We start from the raw sequence: 27,479 nt of genomic DNA on the forward strand, positions 1-27,479 counted from the left end.
CTTGCTAATCTCCTTTCTACCTCTGCAAACTCAAAATATATTCACACACACTCTAATAGAGAGTGCCTCTCAGAGCTGCATGTGCTGGGTCCACTCACACAAGTCTGAACATTCCCCTCTCAGCTCCTGCTTACACCGGAAAAGAAGTAGAGGAAATTACTCAAAATTTAAATCATTAGCTCTTGATATAGTACCAAAGGATAAACTTAATTTAGGACTCTCAAGATGATTTAAAATAGTTATTGTCCAGCTTTCTTGGAAGTCTTAGATTCCTTTCTAAATGTGATAAAGCTAAGGCTATTTCTCAGGAAAAAGTGTAAAAACAAGTTAAAAAGTAGTTTATCCCACCCTATGTACCTAAAGATACAAAAGCTCCAAGCAAAGGGGCCTTTGTTTAAATGCCCATGTTAAAAACATTAGGGGATAAAAGGCAGTATAACTCTGAAAAAATTCAAACTATTTGTCAGAATGCAGACCATGTACTCCTGACAGAGTTTGTTACACTCTGTTCTAAGGTGGGATCGTGTTTGTGTTTGTCAGCGAGACGAACTGAACTGATGGTCTGTGTGTCCTGGAGACTTGAACTGAGACTTGAGCTGAATTGAGTTTCAGCTGGAGCACTCAGGAAGCAACCCCAAGGGAGCCTCCGAATCCCACGGCATGGCTCAGGCTTTGGAAAAAAACCCAAGGAGAACACTTCCCAACACTCTGAAGAACCTGACCATCAGAGATGATCAGCGGGTATAACAGATGGAACGTTTAGACCTGAGAAAGGAAAAGTAATAAAATTAGATGAAATGTACATAGATATCCAAAGTTTTAAAAAGGGATAGAATCCCCAAGAATGTAGATAATGGGAGGTGACAGACAAACTTAAAAAACAGCTATTTAGTTTTAGAAATAAAAGAAAATGGTATAGGTATGGGAGACTTTAAGGATACTTTAAACAATAGTCTAGACATGACTAAAGAGTGGATAAGTAAAATGGAAAAATTATCTCAGAAAATCATCTAGAGTATAACAGGGAGAGGTAAAAGGGTGGGAACTATGAGAGAGAAGCTGCAGAATGGAGGAAAGAATGTGACATTTCACCTGAGATATGCTGTAATGAAATTACAACATTCTTGCAGCAAGAGAACATTCTAAAAGTTACCAGGCAAACAAGATACATTGTCAAAAAAGTCACGGTCAAACAAAAGGCAAACTTTCAACTTCAGTAAGAGAGGCCAGGAAACAAAACAGAAAAAATATACCTCCAAGGCATTGAAGCAAAATTGTATGACTATACATCTCACTAATGTAAACTATGCAAAAACAGAACAAAAGAAAAAACTTAACTCCCGCAGGAAATATGTACAGTGTTGAGTTTGTAATGGCTGTTGAAATTAAAAGAAACTTATTTTTATCTTAATATTTCTGCACTATTCACTTTTCTGCAATAAATGTGATTTACTTAAGTAATAAAATATATATTAAAAAACAAATCTGGGTTGAAAATATATGAAAGCCATGTCTGTGTTTGTTCAAATTAAGCCCATTATTTAAGGCTAATCTCCAGTCATATTTTGTCAAAAGGCCGTTCTTCCTCTTACACCTTCCCCTCTTTAAGGCAGATTTGTCCATGAGGTACAGAAAGTACAATGCCCAGGACCCAGGGTACTTTCAGGGGTCCACGAAAATACTTCAATTATAAACACTGTTAAAATTCAAATGAAAAATATCAGTGGAATAAAATAATGCATGTATGGTAATGAGTTCAACCTGGATTACATTTGTTTTTAAACAATGGTAAAATATTATTATATATAAATATACAATATATTATTTAATGGAGAAAGAAACCCACCAGGGTGAAAATACCAAGGGCCAGTGAAATCAGAAAAACAGTCTTGCTTCTCTGACCTCCTGTTTTAATTTTGTTTTCTTCAGAACCAGAGCCTGAGACAGGGCCCTTCAGGCAGTGTACTTGCGAAGTGGAACTGTACTAAGCAGACGTGAGGGTGCAGGGAGAGAGCTGTGGAAGGAGGAAAAGCCAGTCATAGCCCATGAAATTGTATGTGCTCAAGATCATTGTTGTGGGAAACTTGGTTCAGTTTCACCCAAGACCTCCATCCCTAAAGATGTGTAGAAAGCCTCCCAATATTCCCCAGGGGAAGCATAGATGGGATATTTACCTATTGACTTCTGTCCTCCATTTGTACAGCACTGCTCCTGGAGACTGCTAGCTTCCTTCTTTAGGCCTTGCAGAAATGCGTGGTGATACAGCAAGCCTTGAAGCAGAGATTAGAAAGTGCCTGCTCAGGGTGATAGGTTGGCAGCATGGGAGCGAGGGGGCATGGCAGGCACAGCTGAAGCTGAAACTAGAGAGGAGCTAAAGTGCTGTAACATAAAGCACCCAGGGTCCGATACAAGTCCTGAGGAGTCAGAACCCCATCACCCTTGTGCTCTCATACCACTGTATTAGTATGTCCATAAGAGCTCCTTTTGCATTCAGCCACATTTCACATACCGCATAATTCTGAGCCATGCTTATGCTGCAGAGCCTTGCTTGGAGTAGGTACTTAATCCATATTGTTTATTTAATTTAACTGTGGGTTTCCTGGATTAGGAATTTAAGATAACTGAAGCACTTTCCCCACTCTGTAACAGACATACTGAATGAGGCTGGGCCACCCTCAACCTACTGTGGATCTTATATCTATAAAGAGGAGGAGCTTGCACAAAGTCTTCCATAAACTTGTCTGGATGTGCTGTTTGATTGATCCCACCCCCTCAGGTCATTCCACTTGAGAGAGGGTCATCCACATTCCAGGCCAATTGCTTCCTATGGGGGTTAGAGAGATAAATGCTGCACAACCACCCTCTGCGAGAATGACGCACCTCTTCAGGGAGACAGAGGAAGAATTCCAGCACACTGTGACAGAAGTAAGCACAAACAGGTGGGGACACATCGGGTGGTATTTTTAACCAAACCTTGAGTAAGTCAGGAGAAATTCTTGCAAACATGCTGCCGATGTGACTTTTAAGGGATGACTGATGAGTGATGGGAGAACAATGGAAAGCATACTCTGCATAGAGCTTACCCCAGAACGGGAGACGTCTTAAGACTAAGATGGCAAAAGACAAAGAAAGAGATCTTCTTGAGGCTCTCTGACTCTTGCACCATTTCTGCTCTAGTGGTTCGTTTTGTCTTTCCAAGGAGAGTCATTTTATATTCTCACGTGAAAATTTTAATGTATATGTGTTAGCCTTAAGTTTATACCGACAAACTATAGCTTCCCAGGTGGGAGACAGGACATATTTTTCTATGTTTGCTGGGAAAGGAGAATTGCTTTCTTTTTATTTTGTCCTTATTATTAGGCAGCCCTGTAGAAATGGATTTTTAAACCTGCAGCCACAGGCTAATGGAGAAAAGAGGATGTGTTAGTCGCTGGATGGGCCTTTAGTCAGTTCATCTACATTCACTCAGTTGTATGTGTCGTTCTTTGATAGTGATGAGTACATTTCTTTCCAGAAATCAAAGCATGCTTATTTTCTTCCTATGTACAGTAATCAGGTGTTTGTGCTACTCCAGTAAAACACCTTCATGACAAGTGCATAGTGGGAAGGACACATTACAGGAATGCAAATCCTCTAAATACAAGCGCTACCATTTCACTGTTCTGGTTTGGCATGGTTAAGAGAGCCCCTCTGTAAAGGTTGATTGATCATGTCAACTTGAGAAGTTTAGTTAAGAGAAGTTAACTAAATCGGCTCAGCAGTTGTGCACCTAAGGTGTGGAGGACCCACGCTATGGTGACTCATCACCTGGATGGTATAAAGGGGAAAGGAGGAAGGACAGATCAGCTTCTGTTCTTTGGGGGAGCTTCAGTTTAGACATCATCTCCTGGTTTCCAGTGCAGCCTTCTCAGCCTTCCACTGCAGACCCATCAGCCTCCTGACACAGACTTGTACAGGACACTGATGTGAGCTCCAGACCTTGGACTGAATCCTTTGGTCTCCAATGTGCAGACACCCTCTGCGCTCTTCCTCATCTGACTCGTGAGGGTGACCAATCTTGTAATTTCTTATACGTTTGTATGTTTTGTGTTATATCTATTTCTCTAGTAGAACACTAACTGATATACCCTCATAATTTTATTGCATGGAGTCATTTTCTGCTTTAGGAAGACATGCTCTTTGCTAATAGACATCTCATGCTAATGTCATGCTAATGTGGTCTCACTATGACATCTCATGTCATGCTAATGCGGTTTCTCTTCTTGAAGAAATGGCCAAAGAACGTCCAATATTAATAGAATCTTTCCTTACAGAAGAGAAACAATTGACAAAAGTTTCCAAAATGGTGGCTGGGACACACAGTCTCTTCTCAGTGCTTTCCTGAGAGAGGAAGTGAGAGAATGCTAAAGGAAGAGTTTATTATTTACAGAGAAGCTCATTTCTAAAAGTTTGGTTCAAATTGTGAAATTTGGTGTTAACTATAGGTAGGGACACAGATTCTATGTTGCTGATGCCAGTTCTAGGCATGTAACAATTACTCAGAGCGAAATATGACTGCCACCATTTTCAATCCTGCTGTGGATATTTTAGTATTTATTGTTTCTTTCTTTGATAGTAACAAGTAGATTTCTTTCCAGAAATCAAACTCTTTTAGTTTATAAGGGAAGGGGACCATGTGAAGAAAATAATATATTTAACGAGGATCTCCTAAGCATGCAAGGTATCTCATTACTTATTTTACTAATAACTGGGCTAAGTATTTTACATATACTATCAATTGCATTTAATACACATTAATAAAACACATTGAATGAGTCATTCACCATGAGGACTAACAGTCATACTGTGCAATCACAATACAAAGTTATGCATTTCATTATCCAAAGATTGTAAATGATCAAATGAAACTTGAATCAACTACCCAAGGTTAAATAATTTTTAAGGGACACATTTAGGATCTGAACCTGTTTCTACCTCCAAAGTTCATTCTTAGTGCCTGGCAGATCATATTAAAATTATTCAGTAAATACTTGTACAATTTAAATTTTATGGAACCAATACAGTAAATTCATTGAAGATGGACCTGTGATACCAGGAAGTTATTATCCTTCAGAATCTCATTCTTTTCCATTCATTTATTATATACTTCCTGGGTCTATATTCCTGTATGTATACTAAATTATGACAAGCAGAGACTAGCTTATCTGGTGTAGACTAGCCTTATTTCTTTTCTTCCTAGGAAAAGCAGACAATTATTACACAGTGGTATATCTACATATTCACTTGTATTTCCATTTATCTACAGTGGATGAATAACCATTCCAAAACTTAGCATCTCAAAACAAGTTTTGTTATTGCTAACAGTTCTTCATATGTTGTCAGTCCAATGGTGGTTAAGACTGTGGTGATATGAAGGCTTTTTATTTGTATGCTGAGTTAACAGCATGGTTGAAATAGATGAGGGTTATTCTGGATTATCTTCTTTCTTCAAGTGGATGGTCCACATGACTGGTTTGAATTCTTCGTAGCATGATAGTCCTATGTACATGAATTTCTTCTGGATAACTGGTTTCCCTTGAAGTAATAGCCTAAGAAACATAGCTGGAAGCTGCAAGACTTTCAAATGGCACTGGAGCTGCTTTTTAGGACTAGATATCATATCGGTACCAAAAACTTTGAGAGCCTTACAGAGTGTTATGGTTTAGATCTAAATTATCCCCCAAAAGTCTTATGTGTATAGAAGATGAATGGATCATATCTTTATCAAAAGGACAGTTTATAAAGTGAATTATGGTTATTTTGTATACTATAGGCAATACAAAAAATTTGAGACAATTTGAAGTGGAGAGATACAGAAAGACCTTCAACACGTGAAAAAAATAAGTGCAAATAAAGGTGCAGAAAAAGCAAGTTGCAATATGTTTAGGTTTATATCCTTTGTCAATATCTATGTATATGCATACACACATGCACATTGGCTCTAGTAAGATTTACAGAAGTGTGGTAGCAGAATTTGCCTCTGGGGAAGCATCTGGATGTCTGGGCTGAGAAGAAGGTAGAGGACTAATGGCAGACTCTTGATTTTCTTTTTTATGCAAATCAATTATACCCTATGTGGGAACTAGTTGAATAATTCATAACTTTAAAAGAAAAAAACCCTGATATTAAGCAAGAATTGGCAGCACAGGGTCAGAGGACAGGATGAGTGGATCTTCAAGAGCCTAAGAGAGACATGAGGTATCTTCCAAAAGCGCATGTAGACATAAAAGAGTGTGGCATTTTTCCGCACAAGGTGGCGCCAAGCCCTTTACCTGGTGAATACCCTGTGAATTGACCTCCAAAGATTGATTAAAACTCAGCCTTCCACTCCTTTGACTTGGAAAATTAGATTGAATACCATTATTAATTTTGATTACCAGACCTGAATTTTCTGTTAGCTCATTTAACAGGAGACAGACGCTAGCCTTTCATAAATAATGTCCTAGAAGTCTGCCTTCAGATGAATGGAGAGTGCTGAGTGTAGACAGAAGTGCCTACTGTGTGCCAGGCCTCTACTAGGCAAATGAGTCATACATCAAATTAGTTAACTGTCTAACAACCTCTTTGAGACAGTATTATTATCTCCATCCAAACAGGAAATAAGTGATTAAATGTCTTAAGCATGTACTTTCAAGGATAAATGACAAAAAAGGAGGCACATGACAGGTGCCATAGACTACAAGTGAGCTCAGTAATAACTAATATTTGTCTGTAATTGGTGGAGAAGCAACTTTTGATAATGTTGGACAATGTCTCAATCTAGGCAGGTCACTTTTATATTACAAGTAACTGTCTATGGCTCATAGAAGGAAAGAGACAAACTTAGCTGACCCAGAGGGATGGTATGAGTTAGGTCACATACTAGGACTTTAGATGTTACCTTGGTAACCCTTTCACTCTTTATTTTAGTTTTTCCTAAATTTTGATCACAATAATACATTACAAAAACTATATTATTCTTGGATCTAGTCTTAAAGATCCCTGAACAGTATCTATGCTAATTCTGCATCCATCCCCTTTGAGAAGTCATGTTCTTCATTGATAAGGTGGCCTGTCAGTATGGATATGACCTATTAAATGTTATAAATAGTACTTTTACCTACAAATTTTTACAAATAACAATTTCTGGCTCTCTCCAAAGTAGATTATAAGTGTCTTTTGAGAAAAGACTGAGTCTTTTATATGTGTTGCACTTTGAAGATTTTTTTTGTTCTGTTCCAGGCATAGCAGTAGATACTCACTCTGGCTTACCTAATTGATTAATGATCTGTAATCCATTTAGAAGATCTGCGCAGAACACAAGGATAGTGTCACACTAATGTATGTGGATTACCAGCAGAATATCAAGCACAGATCTGAGAGTTGAGAGTAGGAAAGTAATATTACTTCTGTGGTAGCCAGGGTGTACACACATATATAATCCTTATTGTCTTTGACTGTGGAAAAATACCTATGACTATTATTGATGTTATTCACATAAATATTTATTATGTGGGAAATGTAAAGGGATTTTATATATGTAATTAAGATCTCTAATTAGTTTGACTTTGGGTTAATAAAAAGGAATTTATCTGAGAAGACATGACCTAACCAGGTAAGCCTATAAGAGGTTAGAAAGAGCCTTCTTTAGGCCATGGGTTTTATAGCAGCAAGGAAAGGAATTCTTCCAACAATCATGTGAAATTTGAAGAAGATGCTGACCTGCAGATGAGACTGCAGCCTGTCTGATGTTTTGATTGCAACCTTATTGGACCCTAAGAGAGAACCTTAGACATACTTAGTCTTCTGCCCTAAAGAAATTATGGGTTAAGTGGTTTTAAAACTGCTGAGTTAGCCGGGTATGATGGCTCAAGCCTGTAATCCCAGCACTCAGGAGACCGAGGCAGGAGGATCACTGCACATTCAAGGCAAGCCTGGCTATATAGTGAGTTCAAGGCCAGCCTGAATTATAAAGAGAGACATTTTCTCAAAGGAAAAAAGGCAACAAAACAAAACAAAACTTTTGAGTTTATAATTATGAGTTATAATCCTAGAAAATTGACTAGTTCTTGTGTTTGTAGAAGATATTTATACCCCACTAAGTATAGTTTTCTACTATTTCTACACATGACTTCTATTTTTTTCCTTGTATTAAACTTGAATACATTTTTTTCATTTAAGAATCTTCAAGGACAAGATCACCTATATAACTTTTAGTGTTATTGTATAATATTTATCAAATAACTTAATTTCTTTATGCCACCCTTTATTCATCTGTTGTTCATGAGTAACTATGGTTGGCATGTCAGCTGGTTTATTGAGAGGAACTAACCAAGACTTCTATGAACAGAAAGTAATCTATAGGGTTTATGGGATAGATGAGCAGTTTTGGTGGATTGGAAGAACTAGATTATGGAGTTCAAAAGGTTAATTTGCATCTTCATTCTACTATTCAAGAGCTGTGTGACCTTAGGCAAACCATTTAACTTTTCTGATTCTCAATTTTTCATCTGAGGACTGAGGGCTAATAATAGGCTCTTTGTGATGACCAAATGAGCTGTTGTATATGACTCATTTTCACCTTTGGCTACCTTTAATCTTATTTAAATCAGTTCCTCTCTCATGAACTGGAATACCCTAGTTTTCTTGATCACTTCAATTCTTGTAACTCTAGGAGGAAACTGCAAACAAGATTTCATTGAGAATGGAGAGTTTTCAGGTGACAAAGATAAGGAAAAATTTCCATTTCCTTTCAAAAGAAAAATGTCATCCTATTCTGCTTCGATGAAGAATAAAGAAATTTGAATAAAATGTCAGTTTCCTTCTGAACTAATTTGGGAATCATAATGACATGCATAGTCTCAGCTGAACACATGAATATTTATAATTAAAAATGAAATTGTCCTTTTTTTCAGATTGTTAAAGTGAACAGAAATCCCCAGAGGTATCTTGGGCCAGAAGCTCTGTTTGTTTTAAGAAAAATTGTAAGATAGAAAAACAAAAGTAAACAAAACAAAGCATCCAAAACACAATGAAGGCCAACCGAGGGTTGGTGCAACAGTAAAACTCTGAGGCTGGTGGTGTCTCTCCCATCCTTTCTACATGGCTTGCATCAGAAGATGTGCTTTCACCCAGGGATGGGAGGAGCTCTCTTTTGTGCATTTCTTTATGATGAACACCAGTAGGGACCAACTTTATAAGGGAGGAAGAAATGGACAAGTCTGAGATCTCAACTACGCGGTTTCAAAGCTTCAAAGCCCCAATTTCTGTATCCTTATCTTTATATAAGCAATTTTATGGTAGAACTCACTGACAATTAGGGAGATGTTCCTGGCACTATATATTATGACGATGATTTCTTTTTCTTTCATGTCTTAGTTTTACAACATTATGAAGCTGCTATTACTCATTTCTTTGAGTCCAGCTGAGGGAATCACTTTTGGGAGAAAAGCCAAGTTTTGTGTCAGTTGGAAACTTTTGCCCTTATTAATGTCTTCTTTTCCCTCAAACCCAGGGAAACAATTACTTCTGCTTTGTCTTAGTAAAGTGGTGGAAGATCAAAAGTGACCTGTTTTAGATTATAGAGTTTAATTGAGATATATCTTTCTTTACTGAAAAGACAGAGAAGTTTAATAGCTTAGCAACCCTGAAGTTTCCTTTAGAGGCATATGGAAGCAGGGATTTCTTTTCTTTTTCTTTGGAGTTAATGGTTTCTTCCTGTAACATTACCATGACTGACTTTCCTGGACACTACCCACATCCATTATCTCAGTGGCAGTGCCTTAATTGAAATGACATTTTAGAATTATTTCTTTAAAATTCATTGTTTAATTCAGTAAACTAAGTATTAATTAACACCAACTGCTCTGGTGTTTTGGTCTCCCATTTGTCACTCTCTTTATGGAGCAGTACAGGAAATAGTAGGTCTATTTCATGTCAGAAGAGTTATTTTACTGTGCAACTCAGATTTGTTAGTGTGGCAAGAGCGGGAATTCACAAAGGCTTGGCATTTTGCAGTGATTGTCCACTTGGAAAAGGAAAAGAGAAGGAAAAGGGGAGGGGAAAGATGAAGGAAAGAAGAGCAAGAGGAGGAAGAGGAGAAGAGAGAGGAGGGGGAGAGGTTATCAGAGTCTGTACTTTCAGTGGCAGTGGCTTGGTCCTGGGAGAGGCACCGTGAGTCAAGGTTAGCGAGCACAAATGTCAGTGAGGGCTCTTTGATAATACCAGACAGCTGTCTTCTTTACAATGCTTGTTTCATTTGCATGATATTCAAAGCAGGGGTGTGAGAGAGTGTGTGTGTGTGTGTGTGTGTGTGTGTGTGTGTACATACCTGCAAATACATAGAATTCTACTTTCCAGCCCTGTGGGAGAATTGTATACTGTAGTTAATCAAATAACAAGTAGTCATCATGCATCTTGTTAATATACAATTTGGGAAGAATTAGGTTGTGCTATAAATGTAGTGATGGTCTCCTTGCTGACAGAGTTCTGAGATGATGCAGGGCCTCACACGACAAGACAGGGAACACAGAAGTGTGAGTGTGTCTTCAGGTTTCTCTCCTTACAAAGCCACTGTTATTTATTCATGGAGGCCCCACTCTGGGAGCCTTACCTAATCCTAATCACCTCTCAAATATCCTGCTTCCAAGTACCAGAATCAGATTATGTTTTCACCCTTTTAAATACTCACAGTTGCACTTACATTCCAAAATGAGTTTCAGAAGGGACAAAGTGTGTTTAAACCATAGTGAGATGTGACTAAATAAAGCATCTAAGTAAAACATGAAAAGGAAGAGAGTCAGAATTAAGTGCATACATTTTAAACTACATAGGTAGCAGGTCTATTGCTACATGGGTAACCGGGTCTATTTTCCTGCAGACTTCTAGGGGAGGGTGAAGTATACAAATCAGAGCTGAGACACGTGAAGGTTGAAGAAGCTAGATGTTTAACCTCCAACTCTCCCCTGTTATTTGAGAGCAGCTCCCCAGAACACTTACTCCCTTGCATTGCTGATTTGTCCAGTGTGTGTGGAACAGAAGAAAGTCCTCAGGCCTGCTTTAGGTTTCAGCAGGTGTATCCTGGAGATGAGATCCAAAGAAACACAAGAGAAACACTAATAATATCTATGTGTGGTTAATGATTCACAGATACTCAGGATCAGTTATCACCAAGGGTTAGAAGAAGGGGCTGGCATATCACAGGATAGCTTCTTTTGGGATCAAGGATATGTCGGGGTGCATGTGTATCTTGGCCAGATACCAGTTATATGTGTATAGTGTAGATAGTCAATGTTCTGCCCATATCCCTTTTATTGGGAGGATATAACCATCTCTGGCTACTGTGAGCATTGGTTGCTAATGACCTATACCTGTCTTATTTCTGCAGAAAATTGTCTTTGACTGTTGAGAGCTACCTGGCCAACGAGTTGTAACCTTGTAAGCATAGCCCATAGCCATCAGTCAGAGTGCTGACTTAGCCCTGCATTATGCAAGAGGGTTGCCTAGTCCATCTATAATATCAATCAACCATTTTTACCATCAGGAGTGCTAATACCTTGTCTCTGTTTCTTGATCTCGTATAGCAGTGTGCAAACACTCCATGAAAATACCTCTTCACTATACTCTGATATTTTCATAAAACTTAAGAAGACTACCAGACATACAGAAAATCTCTGTGGTTGTATTTGGGCCCAGAGTGAATAATATTAACAATGATATACCCGAAGTCAGGAACAGGCAATGAACACCTTTTTATATAAGAAAGATCTTGCTATTCTCATTTTATAGATAAAGAAAATGAAGTTCAGGGAACTTCATCAACTTGTGCAAGATTATAACTCATCAATGGCAGACTTGGTACTTGGATCAAACCTTTCTGGGTACAAGAATTATGTTTTCTCTATCATATCACACTGTTTCCTAAAGAGAAGATATAGTCCACCTTGACTAAAACCTTGAACTAAGAGGAGAAGTTATTGTGGAATAGTACCACTATTTCCACAATCCCTAGATTACTAGTAGTCAGTGGTTTGGGCTAATGAAATATTGGAGTAGGTTCTGGGTCCCCCGACCTCTGGTAATTAAGTGCTCTCCAGATCACATACCTATTCCTCAAACATGATGGTTTCTGACTGGCACACCTAACTGGCACGTATCAGTCCAGGGTCCCTGGGTTTCCTTCTTTAAAGACTGGTAACATCAATTTTCATTCTAAGTACAGTGTAGAAAGTTCTGGCAGTGTCTTTGAGCCTGTGCAATGCATGCCCTTTGTCACTGATATAGTATCAGGAAAGATCCATTTACCATAGGACCTGTTGAGTACACACTGATGAATGAGTATAAAATACGATCTTCATATGAAACTTCCAAGTGTTTGAAGTAGAAAGGCTCTAATGGTAGGAGATCAGCTGAGCATTTTAAGAAATAAGTGTCTCTTCTCTGTACTTTTAATTTAACTTTCATTTAAATTCCACAAACATCAACCGAACACCTACCAAGTGCCAGTCACCACCGCAGGCCTTGGGGAGACTACAAAGATGAAAATGTCATCCTGCCATCATCTTGTAAAAGGGCCTAGCATATAAACAGCTAGGTATTACACATGATAGAAAGAATTCGGGCTAATTAGTCATACCTGTGTCCAGTTAGTTGTGGGAGCCAAGAAAGACAAGTGGTTAATTCTGACTTCAGGGGACGTGGAAGTGACACTGAAGGATGAACTCGATATTGATAGACAAGGAGAGGGCCTAGATGTATTTGCTTTTGTATGCAATAATAGAAAACAGGAAGCAGCAGTTTTCACACAGTAGAGCTTTATTTGTAAATTAGTGCATATCTTTAAATTACTAATTTGTAAATTACTAAATCTCTGTGTGTGTGTGTGTGTGTGTGTAAGAAAGATGCAAGGGAGAAAAATATTTCATGTTTGGTAGGACTCCTACCACAGAATGAATTATTAATGTATCAGTGGTTTTTCAGGATTTGAAGGGCCAGCCTGGCACCTGTAGGTTATCAAGGGAGCCACAATGGCATCATTATGGTAATATTTCTGATTATCTGCATAACCGATCATGTGGCAATCATCTGACTGAATATGCTCTGATGTAATTTGGTTGTTAGGGCAGCTGAAATAGACTACTGGCATTTGACTGTGTTAGTTTAACAGACACAGGCTATATTTATGTTGAGTAGAAAAATAATTTTTTCCCATTAAAATGATTTACAAAAACTGTCATCCTGCACTTCTGCAGGTTCATTTTAAAGAGATTTTGTAGGATTCTGTTTGTGAGAAGGGTAAGGAAGAGAGCAATATTGCCCCAGTTTTCACTGCAGAGAGTAATGGGAAGTGACAGCCCAGAGGCAGGCTGAGGTGACAGCAGAAATAGTACCGTGGTAAATGAGAAGGAAAATGATATTTATCGAACACCTGCTTTGTTTCAAGCATAATTCTAAGCATGTTTTATGTGTCGTTTCATTAATTCTGTAAATATAAAATGGAATTATGTGTGTGAAAGTGCTTTATAACATGCTTTACAAATGTTAGTCACAATTAATATTTTTCTTTATTGTAAAAACTTCTAAGATTCACTTGAGACCATTTCTTACTTTTTGTTATCACATATTAATTTATGTTCAACCAATAGAAGGTCAGTTTTTCTCTTGCTCATAACTTTTAAGTATGAAAACATGATGGGGGAAACACATTGACGCATGGGACAAGAAAATGAGAATGTGTGCCAGAGGGGCCTTGGTTTAGATTTTGTTTTCAATTTCTACTTTGACTTTCACCCACCGAGTGCTGGTACACCACTTGAGGATACTGTCGCAGGTGAGCAGCCACTTATGTTTTGCCCCCTACTCCTTTCACAATCAGAAAGGAGTAGTGGGCAGAGATTGGACATGTCTCTCTGGTAAAGGAAAATGCTCTTCCAAGCTTTTATGAGCTATGTTTCACTCTGATCCAGGTTCTTCTCAGGGAGTTTGAAGATTAGAGCCCTTTAATATATGATATATTGTGACTAATCATTGTATCCAATTTCATTAGTTATTTTAGCCCTTTGGAGACCTCAGTGGCTACACAGAAAAAGCCTTCTGTTAAGAGATAACTAGTGGAAGCAAATCACTCACTTCAGAGCATAAAAGGGCTGATACTCAGGTTTCTTCCCAGAGACTGGAAACAATTGAATTGATTTACCTGCTCAGATAGTGTTATAGTTTAGATTCGGAATTTCTCAGAAAAGCCTCATGTGTTCAGAGGGGGGATTTGGGAGGTGACTGAATCATGAGTTTACTGTACTCATCACTGGATTAATTCACTGTGTTCATAACTAAGTGTGCAGTTAGAATGTGGGGCTGGTCAGAACAGATGAGTCACTGAGACCATAGCCTGGGTATATCTCTCTCCCTTCCTGGTCTTTCTCTTTGCTCTTTGCTTCATTACTACCATGATATGAACAACTTCTTCTCTGTCATACCCTTCTGCCATGCCATTTCTGCTTGGGGGCTGGCAGACTATGGAGTGAGACCATGAGCAAAATAAACCCATCCTTTAAGTTGTGGGTGTTGAGTATTTTATCCCAGTGTTGGGAAAGTAAGTGAGACAGAAATTGGGACCAGGAGGAGGATTGTTGCTTTGATTGTAACTAATCATGTGGTTCAGAACTCTTTGGAAGTAGAGTCATGGGAAGTTTGGAAAGGTGATATCATCTAGAGAAGCCCTGGCGTGCTGTAAGCTAAATTGATAGAAAAATTCTGGTTAGAACTCAGAAGACCAGAATGCTGGTTGGAAAGCACACAGTAAAGGTGAGACTAAGAAGAGTTCAACTGGGAACAAGGACTCCATTATTATTTGGATTGGATACCATGCATGTTACACTGTTCAGAAAGTTTGCCTGTGGTTATACCACCTTGAATGTGCATGGTCTTCTCTGATATTAGAAGATAAAAAGAGTCAGCCCTGTTTAGTACTTGGTAGATGACCTGGGGATACAGGTGCAATAGAAAAAGAAACCAATCACTTTACATCAGGACAGTAAAAAATGTGCTTTGTGGGCATCTCAGGAATCAGCAAGACATCCTTATCCCCCTTTGTGGATCCAAAGGTGCAAAAGTGAGACTTTACTTTGATAACAGAACCCCAGGGAGCTCAGTTTTTCTGGGCCAACTGGAAAAAAGTTTCTAACAGTTCAGTCTTCCAGCCCTTAGATAGACCTTGTCTACTGGTTGAGCTGGCAGCAATACATAGAGCCACAATCCAAGGGTAGCTTGCTACCACTTGAGCTGGCAGTAGACATTTGAATCATCCATGGGATGCTGGTTTTACAAACATGAATAGTGAAAGAGTTGTGTGATCATAGAGACTTGCACTAAGATTTCAGAAGAAGGCCTTTGAGGCCAAGCAAGGTGTCTCTGAGAGGACAGTGTGAGAAGTTATGAGAGTGAAGCCAAAAGTACAATGGAGTCTCCGTGAAGTTGGAAATGCTATAAATGTGGCATGTCTGTTTAGGAAAGCTTCAGGTGATGTCTTGGTTACTTTTCTCATTGCTTAGACAAAATATCTGACACCCAAAGTTAAAGGAAGAAAGGTTTATCTAGTTCACAGTTCATACAGGTTTTAGTTCATAGTTGAGTGGCTCTAAGACAGGGGGCACCACAGAGCAGGCAGGCACAAGGCAACAAGCAGCAAGGAAGAAGCAATAAGCACAGCTCTCATTCTGTCTCTTACATTTTATCCAGGCTCACACTTTTAATCCTAGCATCACACCATGCATGAATCCCAGCCTCGAATCCTTAATCCCAGAAGCACATGCCCTAGGTCCAGCCACCTCCAAAAAGCCCCACTTGTGACTGCATGAGCTTTGGGGTTACATTTAAATGCAAGCCATAACAAGTGGTGAGTGGAGCCACCTCAAGATAGGAGGCTATGAGGGCCACCCAAGCCTTTTATAGTTCATGTATCATACAACTTGCTCCAGGTTCTGGACATGAAGCTAAATCAGAATTTAATGTTAGCCCCACAGGGTTTCAGTATTGATTTCACCCCATTTCTTCTTATTCCACCTATTTCCCACTTTTGGAATGGGAATGTTTTCCCCGTGCCATTGCATGTTGGATGTACTTAACTTGTTTTGAATTTTTAAAGGGACTCATACTAAGTTTGCTTTGACTCTCACAGGGGACATTTGGACTTGTATTTTTCAGCAAGGCTGGCACTGTTAACATTTTGGTGACTCTTAGAGATGGACTAAATACATTTTCCATAAGAGCTGCACATGAGGCTTATTGGCTAGGAGAGTAATATTATTGTTTAGATCTTTATTATCCCATAGAAATCTCACATGCTTAGAAGTGGGCCTTTTGGAAGGTTATTGAATCATGAAGATTTTGTCCTCATCAGTGTTCATAGCTAAATGTGCTGTTAAGAACTAAATATGCTAAATATGCTCAGCAGTGTTCATAGCTAAATATGCTGATAGGAAAAGGCAGGTCACTGGGGGCATACTCTGGAAGGGCATATCTCCCTCCAGGGATCCTTCTTTCACTCTCGTATTTCTGGCCACGATGAGGTGAACAACTTTTCGCCTGCCATGTCCCTCTGTCATGCCATTTCTGCCTTGGAGCTAGCTGATCATGGACTGAGACCCTAACCCAAATTAACCTGTCCTTCACATTGAATGTGTTGGGTAGTTGGTCTCAATGACAGGAGAGTAACTCTGATGAGGATAAACTAGCTGATGTTACACTATTTCATACTCCTAGCACTGAACTGTACCTCAGAGCCTGTGTATCCTTTACTATGTCTTTCTCTAGAACAAAGCTAACTATTGCTTAATTAAGATTGCATTTTATAGAGTGAAAACACAAAAAGAGAATCTGAGAGAAACACATCTTTTTCCCTTGATTTTTGTTTTCCATTGGCTTCTTTCACTATCACTGCAGAGTGTTCCGTGGATCCCAGTGTTTAGAGCCAAATCTAAATTCTGAAGTACAACATAAGAATGCTCTGTCAAATACTTTTCCCAAGGCCCCCAGTCTTCTCTGTCAATCATCCCCTTTGTGTATCCTGTACTGTACCAGATTGTATTTCTTCTGGTTCTCAACATACCCCCATGGTTTCTCTCTTCTGGTTTTTTTTGTTTTAACTTTCTAAGTGTCTGTTAAATCTCCACGAGATATTTAAAATCTACTTCTTTTAGTTATCTCTCAACTGCCACCAACCTGTTATTTTCAATTCCCTCCTCTTTTACCCCAGGTGCTTATATTTTCTCTTTCTCTGAAATGTGCCAGTTTTAGAGCCTATCACTTAGAGCACTCCATCTTCTACAGTAGGCTTCACATAATGTAGTATTTGATGCTTTTTTCTATATTTATCACCATCTTATGCAACATTTTTATTTCTTACTTGTCTTTCAAGATTAGCCTTCACAAGGCTCTTCATAATCCTGCTTTAGTTGACCTGAGTAAATTCTTATGACCATTTAGGGCCTCTTGTGACACTGTCACGATTGAGTAGAGATTAAAAAAAAAAAAAAAAAAAAAAGAGCAGGTATTTTGAGTCACGTCAGCATCTGAGTCTGCCAGTCTCCATGTTAGTGATCTTGGCCAAGATATCCCACCATCTGGAACCTTAATTTCTGATCTTCAGTTAAGGACAGTCACACATCATGGTTTGCTGTAGTGATTTAACTAATGACCCTCCAAAAGATAGATATCCACATTCAAGTTACCAGAACCTGTAAATGCTGTCTTGTTGGACAAAAGGCCTTGAGGATATAACCGAATTAAAGAGCAATCATCTTGAATACTGTGGCTATGCCCAACTCTAACAACTAGTGTTCTTGAAGGGACACAGAGAAGAGATGTGGGACTTAGTCAAGGAAAGCAGTGTGATGACAGAGGCACAGATTACAACCCCATAGGAAGTCAGAAACAACTGAAAGCTACATGAAGTGTGGAGTAGACTCTCCTATAGAGCTGCAACAGGGACTATAGCCCTGCTGACAGCTCTTTTGCAGAATTCTGATCACTGCAGAGATCAGTATCTCTTGTTTTAAACTATAGTAATATCTTCATGATAATTTACTACAGCAATAAAACATCTTTATGTTCTAATAAGATAACAATTATTATATTACGTTGCTGTCTACCCTATGAAACTGAGTTCGTTAAAGACAAGAACTGATTATTCTCCTCCTCAAACTATGCACCTTTGGGGTAGATCATATTGAAGCACTAATACGTAGTTGATAAATTTTACTGACTATATTTTCTGCTTAGCTGCCTCATTTTTATGGTGGAATTGAGTTTTTATCAGTGAAGATGAAAGAAAACTTTAGAAAATTAGTGAAGGATTTAAAAGAAGAGAATGCCTGAATTTTAACAGTTATGTCCCCAAATATTTTTCTTTTATTTATTTACTATCCATCCCAAAGAGACAGGAGAGTGAGAATGCATAATTTTCATCACAATGGAATTTCTCTCATTTTTCTTGTCATTGGTTAACAACTCTTGGTGTCTACTGCATGCTGAGGCCTGTGATTTACACATTTCTCTTTCTTGACTGATGCTTAACTTCTTGTTTTGTGACACATAGAGTCCATCTTCTTCTCATGAGGTAGAACTTCATCCATGGTGTCGAAAGGATGTTCATACCAGAACGACCCACCCAGCTTAGTTATTATATGTAAAATGTACATGCACAGATCAAGGGATAGGTAAATTTTAATAAAATGCTTGCTTAATACAAGGAAAAATTTCTAGAAGGCTGACATTACAAAACCAGATTTGTGTCATCAAAAATAACAGTCAAGGAAGCAAGCGATTGAACAAAACATGCAATATTATGTTTTCATCCTTTTGTTCCTTTCTTCATTCATTTAATCCATTTTCTCATTCATTTACTTCTTCATTCAGCATCAGCTGCCTTTTAGAGTAGCCAGTTTTCAGTCTGTGGAGGTGGGTGAACCCTGACAGTCAGATTACCTGTCATGCAGTATTTTCTGCAGTGCTTAGAAGTTTGACATTGGTGGCACCTTATGTTGTTATAGTTTAGGATTCTATATTTACATAAAGTAAAGGGCATAAGAGAAGGCAAAATAAAGAAAGTATATTCACATCTATAGTGAAATTATAGACTCTCTCTTTAATACTATTTTATCTAATTTCCCCACAAGCCTATGGGTCTGGTAGATGGCCTGATTAAGGCAGAATACATTAACAAAGATTAAATAGCTTTCTGAAAGTTACAAAACTAGCAAATGGAGATGTTGAGAATATAACAATATTGGTATGGGTTCAAAATCTGAAGATACCATGAAAATCTTCCATGCAAGTCTAGGGTTGAATTTTATGTACTGTATTACAGGTGAGGCCACGGTCATTCTCACACTCAAATTATTACATCTTTTGATTTTTTTACAAAGTAGTCTTTGTGAGCTATAATATAGCAAAAACACTGTGTTTGCTTTCATATAAACTAAATATCCAAATGCCTGTCAGTCTCAGGCTGAGGGTTGACTGTTGTTAGTTTTTTGCTGGGAGAGGACCTACTGTTAATTTCCAGGTAGGACTGGGATCAGTGACAGCTGATCCAAACTCTTTTTGGTTTATACAGAAACAACCCATCATGGTGTTTTATTTGTCACTTGTCAAAGGAATCAATATAGCATAAACTTGTTACATTGCCAAGAGCTGTATAGGACAATTTATGGTCAAAATGAATTTAGCAACAGAGCAGGAGAGTGAGAGCAGGCAAAGGGTTCTGGATCTCTTTGGAGAACATCAAACTTCAGGAGTTTAGTCCACAAAATGGCTTACATATCTCTAATGAACCTAAGACATTTACAAAAGGAAGGAGATGGGAAGAGGAAAAGTGTCATATTCTTCAAAAGAAGGACAAGAGTATTTTCTTGGGAGTGTTGCAGTTAGAATTAAATAAGACATTGTAGTATCTAGTGTAGTGTCCAGCACCATGCTATAAGTGAATGAGATGTAGCCATTGTGGGAACTGGAAAGGAGAAAAGAGAGGAAAAGTTCATGAGTAAAAGCAATAGTCATGACAACAACACAGAAATTTTCAGTGCCAGCAGTGAAAAGATGTTGTCAGCATGATGGGTAGAAACAATCTCTCCATATCCTTTGGTCAGTAAGTTGTTTCACTCACTCAGTCATTTATCAAGGAACAAACACTATGGTAGGTGCTGGGTAATGGAGATAAATAGGAAATGGTGTTGCCCAGCAGGACTTTAGAGTCTAGTTGGGAAGACAGATGTAAACTATAATTGCATTGTAGGTTGCCAGATGCTGCAAAAGAGATGAGAAAAGCACAGCTGTGGTGATGTTGTACACTCCATGAGTATAGGAACCATTTGTGTTTGCTTGCAGAGTTTTTCTGCTGTGCCCATCCCAGTGGCAGACACACAGGAAACCTCCTGTAAGTACCAGTTAGATTAGTAAATATGGGCTGAAAGAGTGAGGGTGTTGAGGGAAGTCTTCACTAAGACAAAAATATTTAAGCAACACATTTGGTGTCTGAAGGTTGTCTTTGGAGTAGATGTGTGTGTGTGTGCGGGGAGATAGTATAAAGAGAGATAACAAGTCAAAGAATAAAGTGTGAGGAAGACTCAGGGCATACAGCAGCAGAGAGGACCACAGAAGAGATATTTCGGTGTGGCTGGAACACAAAGATCACTGAAGATGAGGCTGAAGTGACAGATTAAAACACAAGTCAATTTACAGACTCACTAAATTCTTCATTTAAACAGTTTCTACTGAGTCCCTCCCATGGGCTGTGAATGTGAGCAGACTGATGGCATTACATGCCAAGTCAGGCAAATCTCCTCTCCTTGTGGAACGTGTAGTCACATGACGGAAGACAGATAGCAGAAACCATTTGATGATAATTATAATAATGACAAAATAATGTATTTAATTGTGACTAGTAATATGGAGAAAAGTAAATCTTGGATGGGGGTGTGAAGAGCAAAGGAGAAAGTACAGGGGAGAACAGTACCCAGACCCGGGTGTTTTCATACCTTGAAGATTTAGGATTTGAGTTTGCAAAGCTATTGTGGCTTTTCTTGAGCTTGTGGTTTCCCTCTAAAATCTGGTGCCTATGGTACATGAATGCATTAGTTTTCTGGGCCTCTTCTGTCATCCTATATATGAAGTCATAGTTTTTCCTGTTAAAAAGAATGGTCATTGATTTGTTACTAATTATGATTCATAAACACTATCATTAACACTATAGAAATGCCTTGCAGTTCACACAAGCACTACTACCATGTTTCACGTTGGCCTAATTGAGGGCTGATTTTCCATATCTCTTAACAAATACCTGGTGTTTATTCCTATTTTAGGCACAGAAAAGATCTCTCTATAGATTTGTGGTGACTGGTTTGGGAGCAAGGTAAAGTAGTTCACATTCCTTGCTTACTGTAAATGTTTAGCAGTTAATCCTTATCTGAGGGAGGATTGAAATAAGTAGGCTAATTTTAAAAATTATTAATCACTGTAAATCCGTTTGAGTTAGTGTATAAATGAAAGAGTACCCTAATTAGAATTGGGATCTTCTCTGCTCTCTATTGTACAGTGAAATGTGTCAGGTTATCAAATGGAAACACAAACACTGCATTTTATTCAGGCAGAATGTTAATTGGGCTATTGGCTAATTTTCATAATTACTATTAGTGATGCCAAGTGACATAAAATCAACACTTTATGCCCTTCAGAGAGGCTTTCTGGCCCAATCACATTGCACTGTTCTTCAGGCCTCCTAGTCCTGCAGAAGCGGGTCCCTCTGTCTTCTATTTTTTCTTAGTTTTTCAACACGAATGGGAATGAGGATGTTGAATCTTTACATTTCTCAGCTTACTCTCTACCTCATGCTTGTTCTTCATCCCTGTCTTTGTTTTTGAACTCTTCCCTCCCAGGTTATTTTCCCTCAGCTTATAAATATACTCAAGTTTATACCACATTAAAGAAAATAAAAGAAGGTCTTCAACCACAATCTCCCATTTTCCCTTTCACAACAAAACCCTTCCAAAGAACTGGCTTCCTTAACACCTTTCTTCTCACTTCCCCCCTCACATTATAATCTACGTTCAGCACTAAACACTTAACAGAGATTATTTCTGGTAGAAATGTCAGTGACCTCCCAGTTCCTTGCAATGACCATTGTCATCTGTTTCTTGGTAACATTTGACACGGTCAACATTTTGTTTTCCTGTGCCATTTGTAACAACCCCATTCTCTTCTGCTTTCTTTCCAGTGGCTCCTTCCCCTGTGGTTTGCTCTCCTTTGGTTTTATATTGGCCCTATTATAAGCACTCTTCCTATATTTATACAATTCCTGTCCAGTAATCACTATCTGCTAAAATAGGTCTACATTAGAGCCCAAACTGTCCTTCAAATTCAAGATTCAGGTTTTTTTTTTTCTTACTCTATTTCACATCAAAATAATGTTTTATCAAATATCAAAGCAACTCATAATTCAGACAAACTGACACATAAAATTTACTATCTCAGAGTGGATCCAGTAGATCATGAGGTACATATATGCTTCCCTTTTTGAAGAAACAATAAAAAAAGTATGCAAAATACATGAATCATTTTACATTCCCGGGGGCTGGGGATTTAGCTCAGCGGCACAGTGCCTGCCTGGCAAGTGCAAGGTCCTGAGTTCGATCCCTGGTACTGCAAAAAAAAAAAAAAATGTATAAAAGGGGTTAGGAATTCTTGCAGCTTCATTCCCCATGCTTACCTTCTGACTCCCTGTGTCAGAAGCTGCAAAGTTCTTCTGTAAATCCACTTCCTCAGATTTTCTTTTTGATATAGAACATATGTCTCATCCTATTTTGCAGTGACTGGAAGGAATTCAATGTACATAATTTGAACACATGACCTATAGAAACCTTATTTGAGTTGTTTAATTTCCTGTACTTATCTCACTACCAAAGAATACAGGATTCAGGGATCCTAGGGCAGGGTAGAAATGACAATAACTTCATGGTACAAAATTTTTCTCTTTTATTCTAATTCTAAATTTTCATAACAAGAAATAGGTACATTGTATTAAGCTATTAAAATTTGGAAGTTTTTATGTTATAGAAGTTAGCCTACTTTAGCTGATCTACCTCTGCTTTCTAACAGTTAACAATTGCATAACACCTAACATGTTCAAAGTACTTCATGTTTATTAATTCACTTAATATTTAAAATTATATGTTATCTATGAAATATGTTTTATTAAAGAGGAAGAAACTGAGATCCAAGAGGTTAGATAACGTGCTTATAAGCAAGTCGGTAATTGAAAGAAGGGGAATTTGAATTTATATGTTTTGCTTAAAGAGTATATATTCTTTACTGCCTACAAATTCAAAGAGATGTGTAGTAGTCAAATTAATGGGCCCCAGAATTATGTCCCACTTCCTGCAGCCTCTAAATATGTTACCTTAAAGGGCGGAAGGTGAACAGTTGTGATTAAATCGAGGACCTTGTGATCAGAGACTATCCTGGATTATCTGAGTGAGTCCAGTATAATTAGGAGGGTCCTTGAAAGTGGAAGAAAGAACAGCAAAAGTAAAAACAATTCAGTGTGAGAAGGACCCAATCCATCACTTCTGGATTTGAAGAAAGAAGGTTTGTGCCTGCATCTCCCCCGAAATCCTCATGCAGTCATGGGGCAGGCTTCTAGATTTTTGATTGATCCATAGTCCAAACCTGGGATCATGGATGTGAGTGCTACACCTGCCCTGGGGCAGGTAGTTTGCATACAGTGTAAGGGAGGGAAAGAGGCTGCTTGCCGCCATTCCTCCCTTTTGTGCTTATTGTTTGTGCTCTGTTCCGCTACCATGAATTGTAGTCCTCTGCCACGTGCCACTCTGCCTTGTAGGCAGCCAAATGTGGACTGAAACCTTCATAAACTGTAAGCAAAATAAGTTTCCTTCCTTCACTTTGGGCAGTGGGTATTTTGTCTCAGCAATAAGAGAAAAGTAACCAAGACAAACATCATAAGGCAAAATCTACAAACTGGGAACAACAAGGAACATTTTCTCATATAGCCCTCAAAAGTGGACAGCCTCTGACCCTGGATTTTAGTCCAGTGAAACTAGTTTTGGATTTCTGCCCTTCTACTGTAAAATAATATATATGTGGTATTTTAAGTCACTAAGTTTAATAAAATTAATTAACATAACAATATAAATGTCACAGAGCAATCTCTTAATATGGGTTATGCTCAAATTTCTCAGGAGTTTCTGAAAAGCAAGCTTGTTATTAGATATTTCTGCTCATTTGCTGGACTGTTGATATATACTGTTCTTTTTTTTTTTTTTTTTTTTTTTTTTGGTTTTTCTCCGGTGCCGGGAACTGAACTCATGACCTTGCGCTTGCCAGGCAGGTGCTTTGCCGCTGAGCTAAATCCCCAGCCCCGATATATACTGTTCTTGATTTCTTTTATTTTTTCAGTTGTTTACAGCTTAAAGTAAACACATTTTTCCATTTGATTATTCATAACTCTTACATGTGAGAAATGAATAATCATGATCATCTATTTTGTTTACAAAATTACATAGTGATTTTACTCTAAATAAATACACCCACTCTATAATTTTTGTTTTTAATATTCTCTGTTGAACAACCAATATCATCTTAAGCATTTGTTACTTGCCATTAAGTCTTATATTTTATAAATAACCAGATAAAATGATGACAGATGGAGAAAACCATGTTTTTATGCTCTTGACAGTGTTAAGAGGCACAAATATCTAAAACTGGAATCCCCATGGAAAATACAATGCATAAGTGAAATAATAAGGTCAGCATTTTTCTCTTCATTCTATTAGCACCAACTGTTCTTCTCTTTTATCTCTCCATACACAAATTGTTTGCTACTATTGTTTGCTGTGCCTACTTCTGGTAATCGTTTCCAATATTCTAAGTAATCTGCATTGACATTGTTTTCTTTGTGAATATGTAACATAGTACTTTGAGAAATGGGAGAAAAATATGATGGGAACGGTGAAGTAGACTTCCAAGGTCATGTGGTTAGATAGAGCTGGAGCTGGGAACCAAACCCATACACCCTGACTCCAGTGCCTTTATTTCGCTTACTGCATGACATTGCCTTGTGGCTACACACACTAGTGGGTCAGTTAAGTATCCAATTCCTGAAGTCATCTGAGATCAGAGATCATTGGTTTTAGTTCACTTTTCAGCCAGTCATGTTGATGTCAATATTGAGTGTTATGGTTTGTGTCTAGATGTTCCCCCAAAGCCTCTTGTGACCATAGGGTTTTTTCAGAGCCCTGAATCTAGAGTATGCGATGCTGGGATTAAGGGTGTGTGATTACTAAGTCAGTACACGGATTGCTTTGGCAGCACCCTAATCACAGCAGTCTGGATAAGATAGTGGAGCCAGAAAGATGCTGTCAACGTCTCTTATTGCTTTGCTGTCTTCCACTGCCATGAACCATTGCCCCTCTGCTATGTGCCACATTGCCTTGGAGACAGGTGAGGATGGACTGAAACCTCTAAAAAATGTGAGCCAAGTAAACCTTTCCTTCTTTAACTTTAGGTGTCAGGTATTTTGTCTCAGCAATGAGAGAAAATATGACTGAGACACTGAGGAAAATCACTTACTCAAAGCCACAAAAATCTTCTGTTGTGCTGTGATCAGTTTAGGAAAGCATGAAGTCAAAGGGAAGGTAGCCCAGAACTGGATTCATCTTTTGATGCAAAACCAAGAAGAGGCCAGCAGATCCTGAAGGTTCTTGTTCAACTTTGTCCTTGGTAGGACATATCATGGTTCTTCCTCTTGGAGGCAGTCCTGAGGTAAAGTTGATTACCGCTTGTGAATCTTGAATATACTTTGGATATGTTCAGTAATCAAAGCTGATTGTTTATTTATTCATTTTTCAATGAAAATGCACTTAAAGGCCTAGATGTTGTGGCTCCTAGAGGAATTAAGTCAGACCCTCTTTTCAAAAAGCAGCCTGTACATAAAATACTTTTGTTTGTCATGATGGTAAATGCACAGCTTGAGAGGCAGACACTTCTAGGTGTACATTCTGGCACTGTGCTTATTGACAGTATGAAGATGAACAAAATATTAAAAATTCTTTCAATGGCTCCAAATCATTTGAAACCTGGCTATGGAAAATCCTATAATAAAGAAACATCTAAGTGCTGGGAGACCTGGAGACAGTAAAAATCGTGTTTGGACTGAGAGTTTTAGCAAAAAGAATCTTCAGAGTTAATGAGTCTTAGCATTTTTCCATAATTTTTGAAAGATCAAATGCTAAATGTTGACCAAGTAATTTTGTGGCTGATATATCAGTGACTGTGATGAGAGGGAGTGCTGGAGGTGAGTCTGAGTTTACAGCCTTCTGAGAAATCCTCAGATCTTGATATTTCCGTGCCATCTTGCTTGTGTAAGATGGATAAATCTCTCCCTTTGGCACTTGCCTCTTGTTCACACATTGACTCAGTGTTTTCCATGCATTACTTAATTCTTACCACCACCCTGGAAAATAGAAATTACAGATGATGACAGGTAAGTGAGTCACTTATTTGATTTCCAAACTGTGACCTGTCCATGAAATGATGAAAGTAAAGGCAATTCCACCTCTTCCGTTGCTTTTTGGTCTCACTCTGGTTGTTAGGTCTGTGCCTGTGATCGGCTGCAGGTCCCTTGACAATACCCTCTTTCAAAAAACAGCAGGGACCATAATGATGGAATCTGGTCTCACGATGTGTCACTGATAACTTTAATCTTTTGTGCAGTGTTTTTTGCAGGACAGCACAGAGACCTGATTCTGAAGCTTACATGAGCAGAAATATGTTCTAGAGCTCATAGTATGAGTACCTCTGAGGACTGCGAAAGCCTTGGCCCTTTGGGCATCCCTTCCTCACTGCTCAGTTAAATGTGAAATAGCCTGAAGATACTGTGCAAGATCATACTCATGGGTCATATGGAAATAAACATATGTAATGCTTTTCCTTTGTCAGTAAGACTTACTCCCCAACCCTCCCCAAATCTGTGATAAACTGGTATGCTTAGTGATTTGGAGTTCAGTGAAAAGGATATATATACAAGTTTTATGTTTTTGTTTGTTCCATTATTTGCATTTTGCAGTCACTCATGGGTGCTTATTTTATGTCAGGCCCTCACAGCTTGTAACAGTGAAAAAAATATAATCCTTTTTCCCTCAAAATCCCAGTCTATTTTTCAATAAGAAGAATCACTGATATCGGGTTTTATTTATTTATTTATTTTTACTTCACAAAACACACATTTTATGTCATTCAGTATATAACATGGAAGAGCCAATATAGGAAGTAATCACAGCTCTGTAGTGGGCAGAAGTAACAACGAGTCCATATCATACCCTGGAAGCTTTATACAAATCATTCACTTAATCTGCACAAAAATCAGCAGAAGCAGATATTGCGGTGATTCACTT

Source organism: Chinchilla lanigera, unplaced genomic scaffold (assembly GCF_000276665.1).
Source record: "Chinchilla lanigera isolate Chin_1 unplaced genomic scaffold, ChiLan1.0 scaffold00020, whole genome shotgun sequence".
In the NCBI taxonomy this organism is placed as follows: domain Eukaryota; kingdom Metazoa; phylum Chordata; class Mammalia; order Rodentia; family Chinchillidae; genus Chinchilla; species Chinchilla lanigera.